Source organism: Papaver somniferum, chromosome 11, assembly GCF_003573695.1.
Source record: "Papaver somniferum cultivar HN1 chromosome 11, ASM357369v1, whole genome shotgun sequence".
Classification (NCBI taxonomy): Eukaryota; Viridiplantae; Streptophyta; class Magnoliopsida; order Ranunculales; family Papaveraceae; genus Papaver; species Papaver somniferum.
Genome location: NC_039368.1, coordinates 92,666,687 through 92,681,015, shown reverse-complemented (window position 1 = coordinate 92,681,015; position 14,329 = coordinate 92,666,687). Strand labels below are relative to the sequence as shown.

General features: G+C 37.0%; 1 pseudogene; it reads left to right on the top strand.

Annotated features, from left to right (window-relative positions):
- Nucleotides 1-367: 367 nt before the first annotated feature.
- On the top strand, nucleotides 368-3,340 carry LOC113321330 (annotated as a pseudogene).
- The last annotated feature ends 10,989 nt before the right edge of the window (nucleotides 3,341-14,329 follow it).

Below are 14,329 nucleotides of genomic sequence, written 5' to 3'. Positions count from 1 at the left end.
TACCTTTATACCATTTACTGTTCACAAATGTTGATGGTTATGTCCCGAAAAATGGTGATACTAGGGTTATTTTGAATATTTTATTATCGGATGTCATATCTCTAGAGTCATTACTTTGAGGAAAAATAGGTTTTTTCGTAAAAACGTACATTTTTTCTTTGGTTTAGGAGACACCCGATCCAAAACTCATGACATCGTGACGTGAGTGTCACCATCCTTTGTTCTCCAAAATCATGACACTGTAGAGTTTGTTGCCACATAGGCTCCACATTGGTTCCACGCTGGTTACACCCTTGCATCTCCTTCTTCACTACATATATATACTACTTCGTCTTCTTCTCCTTTGAGCTCAAATTTCTTTCTTTTTCTTCTCGTTATACATGACAGTGCAGTAGCAGCACCCCCTCAAATCATCCAGCATCCTTCAAACAAATCACCACCACCTTAAATCAGTGATCTTCTCCAACTCGACTCCATTATGGTTTTCAAGTTTAGTTCTTTATCTTGGCAAGATCAGACACAATTTTCCAAATCACTTATCTTCATCAAAAAATCATTTAGGTAAGATATCTGATTCATCTATTTCTCTTGTTGATGTTCTTAAAACTTGGATTAAGTTGGTTGTATTTCAAAAATATACAACCCCAGGCGAACATAACAAATTGATCATCAATTTCAATCAAATATAACCAGAAAAACAAATCACCAGTTCATGATGATCAATTTTTTTTACCGTATTCATAATATTTTTACCAAATTCATTCAAAACCAAAATTCCACAGTTCACTTCACTCGTAACAGTCTCAAAAGATCCAATTTGCTTCAGATTCTATCAAATTTGATGACGTTATTTTCATATAACAATATCCATTTCTACCACGATTCCATTTTTTAAGGTATGTTCAACCCTAATTTTTTGAATCTTCTCTACGAAGTCAGAATTGTTGTTCACTTGTTGCTTCTTTTTACTTGTTAATGGTAGATTAACTGTTTGTTAAATTGTCTCTTCCACACATGTATAGCCAGTTCCCGTTGTGATTGTTTCTAAACAACTCCTTCAAGTAGTTGAGCTTGCTGCAAAGAGTGGTGCTCGTCTCTCACTATGTGCTGCAGGAATGAAACGTTTGTGATTGCAGCTTGGTCACTTTTCTGAAGAATTATCAAGGTACATTTTTTATTTTTTAAATCTTTTGGTTTGAGTTTGGCGTTTAGGTAGTTTTTCTTTGAAGAAATCTCGGATTTGGTCACTAAGTATAGCTTAACTGGTCTGTAAGTTGATTCAGTACAGAGGAAAAGCAGGGGAGCTTGCATTGTTGTAGGAAGATGGTGTTCAGTTGGAGTTTATGTATCAGTCTTCTATTCAACAGTCAATCTAATTTACTTTTGGTTTGATTTGAATGAGCAAAAAATAAATTAGTATTCAAAGTTTTAATTGTGGGTGTGTTTGGATTTCAGGAAATTACCCAGAATGTGATGAGGATCATTCAATTCATTTTGTTGCGCATTCGGCCGGTGTGCAAGTGGGCGTTTGGCTTCGGATATGGACCGTCAAGGAAGTAGGCGCCTGGGCCGGGAACAAAGCGTTGGCGGATAAAACCGTGCATTGCAGCAAATGCTAGCTGATAAGGTTAGCAATTTTTTGTGATTCATGACTATTTGATTTTGAGTATGGTGATGGTTTCAGGAATTTAAATTTAAGGTGTGGTTAATTGTGTTATTAGGCTTTCAGGTGGTTGAGAATACGTCCGAGAACTCGGTGTTGAGCACATCGCCTTTGTCTGGAGCGTTCAATGGAACAACAAGAACTTACTTGGATGGAATGCAGTGAGTGTTGTTTTGAATTTATTATAATGATCCGTCTTGTGGATCTTATTTGTAATGGATGTAGATTAACGGTTTTGTTTTGTGACAGACCGGATGATGGGAGATCGATGAAGCCTATATGTTTATTACAACTGTGTAGATTGGGTAGTATAATTTACGATTGGCTTGATATACCATGGCTATAAGCTTGCTACAATTTTGGGTTTGATCATTTAAATATGTCATGGAAGAAGTCAGGTCTTACGGGTTTAGTTGATTTTTTATTGGGAAATACAGGTCTGTTTGCATCAGGAGATTGGATCCTGCCAGACCTTACTATTCAAGGATCAATGAGGCTCAATTCTCATCTACGTACATTCCCCAATACATATTATTTCAGCTATGCTACTAAGAAGAGAAGAAACCTAATGGGTATTACGTTGCCTTCTAGCATACTAGGGATTCATCCTAGACTGTTCATCAGAGCCTTGCAAATGAGCCAGTGGACACACCCGCCAGAGGCTCGCTTCCGTATAAAGGATACGGGTATGTTACAATTATGCAATCACTGATTAGACTCTCAACACATACTTTTGGGATATATCCGCTCTTAAAAGCAGGATTCGGAATCCAAGACAGTGGCTTTGTAGTGCTTGCAAGGAGACCAAATCAAATGTTGCGACTCTCCATATTGCAATTTGGCCACATTTTTTATTAAATTTGTGCAGGGATGAAGATTGGCAGGACAACGACGGAACAGTCAGCACCATATCAATGACTTACCCCAGACTCCCAACCGAGCATCCCAACAAATTTGTTGAGAACGACTCTGATTGCCAGCCTTTGCAACCCGGAATCTGGTAAGCTGTTATACCAGAAACACTAAGTCTAGCCATGGGCACAACCAGCTTCGTCCTATCTGCCTTTTGCTTAGTATATATAGATTATCATAACAAAGTTATCGACTTCGCTTCCTTGTCAAACGCAACAATCTCTAATGTGTTTAATCAGTTGGTTCTTTGTGAAAGATTTGCCACTTCTTTGTTCTTTTTTTTTTTTTTTTGGGGGTCTCTCTTGAGCTTTCCGCAGCTGTTTGGTTTAAGCGACATGTTGTTGATATCATTAAGATCAACTTAGTATAACTATTTGATGTTTGATTAAATGCAGGTACCACAAGATTGTAGAAGTTGATCTCATACTTTTTTCATTGTGAATCGGGAGAGAGCAGGTGTACAGTTTGATCTCATTTACGACAGCATTTTTGAGCATTGCAGAAAGCATGTACTTAGAACTAGACCAACCAAATCCAACACTAAATTCATAAACTCTCTTTGTTTCTGCAGATAGGAAGAAAAAAAGGAAAAAAAATTGAATGTAACAAAATTGGCACATTTTTTTCACCGTTTCTGTTGCACCGCTTGTAAATGTGAAAAAAAAAGTAGTCCAGTTTGAGCTTTGCTGAGAAATTTTTGAGGCTTTGTTTATTCGCCTTGCAGCTACACTGAAATGTTAATAAATACAAATATTTTTAGATTGATATGAGTTGACTCTCGCGAATATACTTTCTTTTTGGCAGCCTGATTTCATTGTTCTATTTTGAATTGAATGAATACCAAGTCTGTTTTGATGTTACCACAAGATACTGTATACTGTTACTGGATTTGGTATTCCTGATTGAAACCGCTGTCGTTCAAAAAACATCACTAATAGCTTCAGCAGCTGGTATTTATCCATGATCAACTAAAAGATGCCACGTGCTTCAACATGGCCAAGCATTATTTTAGACTCGTCACCACTGCGCTGCTTATATCGCGGATGCCCATGACAGTGTTATATTACTATTGGGTGCCACGTGCTTTCTTGAAAGAGGTGCAAGTCCCTATGCCAAGATGACTTGCACAACAACGGATCTTAATTCCTAAGAGAGGCAGAGCCTGAAACTGAAGCAGGATTCATTCAGAATTGATTCTTACAGAAGAATGCTAATATAAAACTGTATCCATCCACCACACGTTACATGTTATTGTCCACCAAGCAACACCACTGACAAGCAAATTTTACCATAAAACACAAAACAACGAATGAAAATAAATGATACTCGATAATATTCTTCACTGCCAGTCACGGGATTTTTTTCCTTTTTTACAGCTTCTCACGCGTCTGTAGCCATCCAACAAACTGTTATTTGTCTTCTACACGTTTTTGCTCCAGTTTAGCACACTCCAAACACGTCTAAATCTTGTGCAATCCCGTGATAACCTCTTCCGAGAATAAACTTCCTTGTTTTGTTCTCGCGGAATATCCAGCCACACTGGATCGAATCTAACACCTCCATCATCCCTGTCTAGCCCATAGGAACATACCCAATCAATATCAGCTCTTTAATCTCCCTAAAACTCCTTCAAAATCGCAAGCGTGAAAAAACCCAATTTCCCGCCAAAACCAAAATTCAAATGAGGAAGATGATGGTTGCCCTCTATCCAGAATATGGGCGCCTTTAACAGCTGGGGTGCCCGTGGTGCCCTTATCCAAAATGAGGGTGCCTTTAGTACTTTTCCGGGGGGTGCCCCGAGCAACTTTTCGAGCCGAATTTTACAAAAATGTTTATTTCCCAAAAATACCTACAAACACATAAAACACCATAATAAGTACGAAATCGAGTACCAACAATACAAAATATTGAGGAAAATTAGACACAAAAATGTGTCTATCACACAATGTAAAGCATGGTCGCCATATATGTCCATAGGCCTAGTACAAATAGAACACAGACTGTCATCTTCGAAAAAGGGAATGCCTAGGCGATAATGGAGAACAACACTAAATTGCCTCGGACCAATTGATTGATTCAATCCATTGATGGGGATGGCCTTTAAAAAATCCATGGCGTGATCCTTTCTGTTTCACTGCCATAAAATGGCTTCACGGTTATTCAAGGAGAAGTTGGAGGGTAATTTGTCCTTTACAACACCAAAATAGATAGCTGGCATAGACTTCATGTAATGGGGGGCAAAATCATCGATGTTGAAGTTAGAACTAGTTAACCCACAAGCTTGCGTGAAAAGCTGCAAAGCGTGTTCAACCCTGTGACAAGGTTCTGACGGAGATGTGAGCTTCAGGATTCTATTTTGGAGGTACTGAGTATGGGCAGTTGAAGCTAAGTAGTAGTAAGTCCCAGTATCAGCCATGGTATAGACCCCTAAACCGCCATCTTTGATAGGCAAGGTGGCCATACGCTGCTGAACTAATCCAAAACCTGATCCATATCCAACAACAATTCGTTGCAAGTAATGAAGTAAATGCATATCAAAGTGTGAGGCTTGCCGATTATAGAGCCAAGGGACTGGTAGTGCGAAGTGTGAAATAGATCATAGAGACTCCCCTGCAGTTTCGCAAGAGTAATAACTCGCACTGTGGGTCATTCAATTGTTGTACCTTGTGCATAAGTTGTACCGTTTTATCCACTCTACTTAACACCGTGTCACTGCAATATTAAAGATTCAAAGTGACTGGACCTCTTAACAGCTTCACACCCCCTGATACCTTGCCAATATTGGTAGGAAATACACCTTCTGCAGAGCTTCTAGGGTCGAGAGAGGGCCAAAAAATTTCGGTCTTAGTAATGTTCAGGTGTAAACCCGTTTTTGGTCCTTCAACCTGAATGATCCGTAAGGCCTTCACCACTTCCAATGTATCACCTGCCAAGATTCCATCGTTGAGATACCATGCATAGAAATCCAAAGAACATTGCTCAGCAATCCTGGTAGAAAGGGGGTGCAAGGTTAGAGCAAACAAAAGAGGACCAAGAGGGTCTCCCTGCTGGACACCTTGGGAAGAAGTGAGAACAGACTCATTATAAATAGTCTAGCAGGATGAGAATAGCAAAACTCCACCCATTTTGATATACTAGGGAAGTGGGTTCGGACTTCCTTAATCATTATGGATCCGTCGATGAGGTTGAAGGAATTTGAGAAGTCTATCAACAATATTGTGTGAGTGGTACAATCTCCTTTAAGCTCTAGTAAATGTTAGCAACATGTAATGTACCTCCCCCCCTCACGGGATGCCTACTCCAAACTGGTGTGTACCCAAATACGAGGTTAAATGTTTGTAGGCTGAAGCAGCAGCGAGTTTGGAGCACGGCCTCCTCCATATAGTTCCGACAGCGATTGGACGCAATCCACCATCTGGCTTGAGTAATGGAGTTAACGGAGCATTGGCCACATACTCACCAAGAACAGGAGTACAAACTCTATCCAACCACAAGTTGACCACACCTGTAATAGATTGCAACAACTTCTCAGAAACAGCCGTAGCAACACCACTTAGGGCGTCCAGCAGGTGGTGGGCTCTAAGGCCATCTCTTCCACAAGACGTGCCCTTGGAAAAATTTTCAAGGCAGATAAAACTGCGTTGATACTGAAAGTGCAGGGGTAGAAATATCTGTAGCAGGTACGGTTGGAGGTGGAACATGGGAATGCTTCTGCTGAAGGTCGTGTAGTGTCTCTAGAGTGGCAGGAACAATGCCGTTGAACGAGAGAACTCGGATAGCAGCAGTGTAACGACCATAAATGATCTTCCTCCTATGGGCTTGTAAGTTTGAGTGCTCTTTCCTCTTCTTATTATTATAAAATTATTATTTATAAAATTCCCTTAATAAAGACTATTACAAGAAACTAGTTGGAAACCCAACAAGCTGAGCTCCAACAAGTACTACTACATAAATTGAACAGGTTGTCGTGCTAGCCTACCAGCGAGCATCATGAGTGAAAAGGCGAGGGTACCCAAATATAGCTCAAGCTAAAACTTTTCCTACCTATAAGTCATTTCTCCGAAAGTGATTGTCTATGGACTGAGTCGAGACAATACAACTAATCGGTTCACACTTCGCGTGATAATCTATGATACGAGATCGAGACAATACAACAACGAAGTATGTTTACTTGATAAAAAGGTTCGGACTTAACCAAACACAATAGGATTGCTTATCAAGTAAATAAGAATTAACGTTTGTGTAATTTACTTTAATTATAATAAAACAATTATAATGCGGAAATATAAAGTAAGTGACATAACAAGATTTTGTTAACGAGGAAATCACAAATACAGAAAAACCCCGGGACCTTGTACAGAATTGAATACTCTCGGGATTAAGCCGCTACATAAAATTAAACCAACTTCGTATAGTTGAGAGTAAGCAAATAAACATATAGTTCACCTAGTTCTGTCTATATTCCCACGCCTCCAACTTATGAATAAGTCACGTACTTGGAACAATTCCTTTGGTTCGTATTCCAAACAGTAAAGAAACAACAAATTTGTTTGGTATCAACTCTCTTCAACCAATTGATATGAGTCGGACAAAGGCTATTCTGTTTATCTTAACATAAACTCCTTCGTCAGGTTCTTAGATCTATCTTATGTTCAATCACCGAAGTAATTGTTAAGATTCTGCAATCAATACTTTTAATCACCAAGAATTGTATTGATTCCGATCTACACAACTAATCAATCCAATCTACCACAAGGATAACCGATTACAGTTGGATCCTCTTATACCGAAACAAGTATTGTGCATACCAAAGATTATGGACCCCAAATCATAAATCTTCAATATCTTCTTTGTCTTCAAATATTCTTAGATCTTCAATAAACACCTGCACACAACAACTAAAATCTCTTGTGATCAATCATGCACAGAACGGAGTCTGTTAACAATGGATTATCACAAGATCGTCTTTAGCACTAACAACAGTCTAAAGATCCCTGTCGAAACTTCGATCTAGTTCGAGTGAATATTATAACAGAAGAGAATATTCTCAAGCATAAACAAATTAGGTGCAATCAAAGTTCAACCACCGTTAGTCAATAGAATCAATTGAAAACACAAGATAAACCGCAATTATCTAGTTTCCCAGCAACGGTACTCATAGAGCTTCTCAATGCCAAAGAAGAATTTAAACTGCGCGGTCGTAAGAGATTTCGCCTAGTTAGGTTACTCTCCTCTCCGAATAGGCGGCTACACCAGTAACAACACAACCGAGGAAGTTTGCTGTCACGAAGGATTAGTTTGCTAGAAATGCAAACTTCAAGTATTTATAGACAAGGAAGTTTGGACACCAAGGAATTTCCAAAACCGAAAATATTCTCAAAGATATTCAGTATATTCCAAATTGGGTTTCCATAATTCCTGGAAATGCTTTGTCCAAAATAATGACCGAAAATCTCTACTAGTAAATGCACATTACTAATTCTCATTTTCCTAAAATAAAATTAATAACCTTAATTAAAATATTCTTAACTTATTTATAAATCGATCCTGGGATTTTCTTCCTGTAGATATTAAGGAATAACTTTGAACAATAAAAGATAAACATTACTGTACGTGTTCAAAGTATGTCGACATCCTTACTTTGTAAGTCCTCTTTCATACTTACAACCTTGAAACCGATTTTCCACACTTCCAAACAAGTTTAGAAATGGTTCATCTGACTTTCAAGAACTATGTGATTGATCAAGAAACACTCAATCACAAATCATGGATTTAACGGTTCAACGAAAACAAGTTTCGGTTCTACCTCCATGTGAGTACTGCTCATAGTCACACTAGCTTTCCAAAATTCGGTTGCCTAGGTACTAGGATCGGTTCCCCACATATATATGGTATCTAACTTATATGTGTTGCACATGTCCATAGGATCGGTTCCCCTTTCTGCTAAAAACTTGTTGCACCTCATACAAGGATCGATTCCTCTTTGTGATGTGTTGCACCTCTTCATAGGATCGGTTCCCCTTTACCCAGATTCAGTTCAACAAATAACAAACTCGATCATACCATCTCAGGTGATTACTTAAGATCGGTTTCACTAATAAAAGTCATATCAATACATAAGTCAGGCCTTTGTGAATAGTTTTACCAAGAACACAAACAAGTAGTGAGCGGTTATACTAAATCACACATATTGGATGTTCACAAGTTATGAAATGAATAACAATCCCAATAACGCCTGGCGATTTCCTTTTCGATTCATAAACAAGTTTATGAACTTACTTCCTTAAAACACATATAAAAACATTGTTTCCTAGGATGAAATCCTCACCTCATACCCATACATAATCACGATAGCATTTAAACGATTATGTCGATTTCTTATCTACAAAGTTTAATGGTTAAGCATTAAACTTCATATTGTATTCCTTAAGACTATTTATATTTGGAGTGTTCATGCTTCGAAGTTTCGTTTTCAACATGCACGACTTCAAAGATACGTTAGGGAATGAAACAATTCAAGTCAAATATCACTAACCTCAAGTTGAAGGATGATGTTGTCGTTGTAGCTTCTTACTTCTTCACTTCTTCATGTCTTCGCAATACTTGTAATGTCTCATATCCTAATACTTTCAAGCTAACCTATACGAAGTTGAATCTAGTACATAATCAAGCGACTCTTAAAATGAGTTTTGATTCACTAAAATATGACAACCAAACTTGACATACCAACGCTTGGTGGGTTCAACCGAGCTATGATCTAATAATCTCCCCCTTTGTCAATTTTAGTGACAAAACTCTTACAATCATATGGATAAACAAATTACAAGAATTCATTATACATACGCTTGATTCCCGAATTCAACAGCATAATAACCTGCATTCATTCAATCCCATATGTTAGAGCATGGCTCGGTTGAACCCATCAAGCGCTGGTATGTCAAGTTTGGTTGTCATATTTTAGTGAATTAAAACTCATGTTAAGAGTCGCTTGATTATGTACTAGATTCAACTTAGTATAGGTTAGCATGAAAGTATTGGGATATGAGACATTACAAGTATTGTGAAGTCTTGAAGATGTGAAGAAGCAAGGAGCTATAACGACAACAATCACCCTTCCACTTGAGGTTAGTGATATTTGACTTGAACTGTTTCATTCCCTAACGTATATTTCAAGTCGTACATATTGAAAACATAACTGCGAAGCATATTTAAACTCTATATAGACATAGTATTAAGGAATACAATACGAGGTTTTTTGATTAACCATTAAACTTTGTAGATAAGACATCGCCATAATCATTTGAATGCTATTGTGATTATGTATGTGTATGAGGTGAGGATTTCATCCTAGGGAACAATATTTTACATGTGTTCCAAGGAAGTAAGTTCATAAACTTGTTTGTGAACCGAAAAGGAAATTGCCAGCTGTTATTGGTTTTGTTATTCATTGCATATCTTATGAACAACCAATATGTGTGATTGAGTATAACCGCTCACAACTTGATTGTGTTCTTGGTAGAACTATTCACAAAGGCCTGACTTATGTATTGGTATGACTTTTATTAGTGAAACCGATCTTAAGTAATCACCTGAGATGGTATGATAGGGTTTGTGTTTTGTCTGACCAAATTTGGGAAAGGGGAACCGATCCTTGTATGAGGTGCAGTACATCATAAAGGGGAACCGATCCTTGTATGAGGTGCAACAAGGTTTATAGCAGAAAGGGGAACCGATCCTATGGACATGTGCAACACATATAAGTTAGATACCATATATATGTGGGGAACCGATCCTAGTACCTAGTCAATCGAATTTTGGAAAGCTAGTGTGACTATGCACAATTCTCACTTGGAGGTAGAACCGAAACTTGTTTTGGTAGAACCGTTAAACCCATGATTGTGACTGAATGTTTATTTGATAAATCGCATGATTCTTGAAAGTCAGATGAACCAATTCTAAACTTGTTTGGAAGTGTGGAAAATCGGTTTCAAGGTTGTAAGTGTGAAAGAGAACTTACAAAGATAGGATGTCGACATACTTTGAACACGTGCTGTGAATGTTTATCATTAATTGTTCAAAGATATTCTTAACAGCTAAGGGAAGAGAATCCCAGGATCGAAACATAAGTAAGTTAAGAATCTTTTAATTAATGTTATTAATTTCATTTTGTAGGGAAATTCCAGAATTAGTAATGTGCATTTACTAATTAGATTTTCCGAGAGATTTCGATCCTTATTTTTGGACAGAGCATTTTCAGAAATTATGGAAACCGAATTTGTGATTTAATGAATATCTTGAGAATATTTTCGGTTTTAGAAATTCCTTGGTGTCCAAACTTCCTTGTCTATAAATACCTGAAGTTTGCCTTTATAGCAAACTAATCCTTCGTAACAACAGACTTCCTCTTTTGTTGTTGTTACTGGTGTAGCCGCCTATCCGGAGAGGAGAGTAACCTAATTAGGAGAAATCTCTTACGTCCGCTCAGTTTAAAGTCTTCTTTGGGATTGAGAAGCTCTAGCGTGTACCGTTGGTGGGAAACTATATAATTACGGTTTATCTTTTGTTTTTGATTGACTAACGGTGGTTGAAATCTGATTGCACCTAATTTGTTTATGCTTGAGGATCTTCTCTTATGATATAAGATTCACTCAAACTAGTTCAGAGTTTCGACAGGGATCTTTAGACTGTTGTTAGTTCTAAAGACAATCTTATTGTTAACAGACTCCATTCTGTGCGTGATTGATCACAAGAGATTCAAGTGATTGTGTGCAGGTTTTTATTGAAGATTTAAGAAGATTTGAAGAAAAAAAAGATATTGAAGATCTGACTTTGGTTTATAATCTTTGGTGTGCACAATACTTGTTTTGGTAAAAGAGGATCCAATTAATAATCGGTTTATCCTTGTGGTAGATTGGATTGATTAATTGGGTAGATCGACATCAACACAATTCTTTGGATTAAGAGTATAGTTGGTTTAATCTTAAATGATTACTTTAGTAATTGAACATAAGATAGATCTAAGGACATGACGAATGAGTTTATGTTAAGATAAACGGAAGAGCCTTTGTCCGACTCATATCACTTGGCTGAAGAGAGTTGATACCAAATAGATTTGTTGTTCCTTTACTGTTTGGAATATGAACCAAAGAAATTGCTCCAAGTACGTGACTTATTTATAAGTTGGAGGCGTGGGAATACATATGAAACTAGGTGAACTATAGGTTTAGTTGCTTGGTCTCAACTATACGAAATTAGGTGTAATTTTGTGTAGCGGCTTAATCCTGAGAGTATTCAATTCTGGACAAGGTCTCGGGGTTTTTATGCATTTGCGGTTTCCTCGTTAACAAAATATTGTTGTGTCATTTACTTTATATTTCCGCATTATAATTGTTTTATTATAATTAAAGTAATTACACAAACTTAATTCCTATTTGCTTGATAAGTGAATCCTATTGTGTTTGGTTAAGTCCGGACCTTTTTATCAAGTAACATACTTCGTTGTTGTATTGTCTCAATCTCGTATCCATAGACGATTACACGAAGTGTGAACCGATTAGTTGTATTGTCTCGACTCAGTCCATAGATATATAATCACTTTCGGAGAAAGGACTTATAGGTAGGAAAAGTTTTAGCTTGAGGTATATTTGGATACCCTCGCCTTTTCAATTGGTATCAGAGTAGGCAAACACGAAAAGATCTAATAATCTGTGTTTGGTGAGATCCAACCTATAAGAATTGAATCTAATGTCTGATTCAGTTAACATTATGCAAGATTACGAATACTAAAATGTTGAAGATGTTACTACTTCGTTGACTCATGATCCAGGAGTTACGAAAATATCTATGTATATATCTCATGAAAGAGAAGATGTTGATAAAGAGTTGGTAAAACTCCTAAAGCCCACAGTCTCTGTCTTCTAAAGTACTAATTTTAAAGACATAGTCAAATCTTCTTAAACAGGAGATCAGAGAAAAAAACATTCAACTAAATTGTCTAGCCAAAGAGAAAATGGATCTCACTGTCAAACTAGAGGCTCTTGGTAAATCTTTTACAGATAAAGAGACACGTCCAATGATTCTGACTAATGATGCTGTTGTGATTTCTTCTGATGAGGAAACTAAAATTCCTTGCTCGACTTTTACAGATTGTGATAAAACCGGTTTAATCACATCTGAAACATATCAAAATGATGGTAGTTTTCCTAACTACATCAAGTTAGAAGAGGATGAAAAACCAGCTTCTAGATCTACTGGTGATCAAACGAAATCTTGTCCGAAGAAAACTTTGAACCAATTCCGTGATGATTGTAAGGAATACAATTTTCAGTCACTTGACAAGAAACTTATACTTCTTCAACATACGGTGGTAAAATTTTTGAAGGAAGTTTCTTGTCTTAAAAAACTGAAAGATCATTCCTCGGTAGAAAGACAGATTATACCACATCCCGATAAGATCAACTCAAAGGAGGAAATAGATGATAATCACTTCTGAAAAAAGGTTAATCCTCACCCATATCGAAACAATTCTAGTTTTCATGAGGAACGACTTTAGAGGGAAGGGAACGTGTGAATCTCTGCCAAAAGAAACAATCAGGAATTTCCGATAGTTGTTTCAGATGATCACACTAATGTGAAAAATAAGGAAGTCCTTAGAATGAGAAAATCTTATGAAAATCTCATTGAATGAATTAAGAAAGATTTATCTATCTCTGAGAATTCTCACATTAGTACATTTTCTCCACATGATCATATCTCTAGAGTTGGAAAAGATCATCGTCTTGGGAGAAAATATTCTGGGCAGAAATTCCCTAAAAGAAACATGAACTATGTTTCTGATATTCACTGTAAGCTGGAAAAATCTTACTCCGATGCAACTTAGTTGTATCATAAGTTGTGCATTCTCATCCTTTCGTGCTCATAATCTAGGATGGGAAAGGCACAATAAAACAGGAGCACATTTTTTTTGTGTAGTTATTTATCAGAAAGATTCTGTGATATTATATGGATAGCTGTGAATCCATGGTTGTTAGAAAAATGTTCATGTTCAACATGATCTTCCAAAAATTGGCTATATTTGGAACTTTCGAATTCTAATAAACCTTTCAACTTGGGAAGTTTGAACAAAGGAAACGAAATATATTGTTCAATATTTTCGGTTTCCCCTGATATCTTTTGGTTCGAAAGTTATCTCCTTTTAAAGGGAAACTATCTCCTGTCTGTACTCTGATATCCTGATCAATCCTTTTATATATATATATATATATATATATATATATATATATATATATATATATATATATAAGCAAGCATATCTCCAATAACTCGCAGTGTCACAAAGACTAATAAGGAGGAGGCTCAAAAGGTTAAGGACTGTCAAGGAATCAATACAGAGAGGAAGAAGAAAGGCATATCAAATATCATGTCTGATTATGACTCTGATAATTCAGTTGTATCACATGATGAGTCATGTCTGTTGGCTTACAACCTACAAGATCGAACCAAAACCAAGTGGATCCGTTCTGATAGTATGATTGACTATATCCAAGGTTTTGAGGAACTAAGAACCAATCTCATTATAACAGTTCGAAATCAAGATTGGCTCAAAGATAAGATTGAGGAAACAAAAGCTGATATTGCTAATATGAAGATTCAAGTTGAAAGACTTGAGAAACAAGAAGTGGGTGCAGACAAGTCTCTTGAGACATGCTTTAAGAGTTTGAACAATGAAGAGACCGCAGTGAACAACAAGGGCAC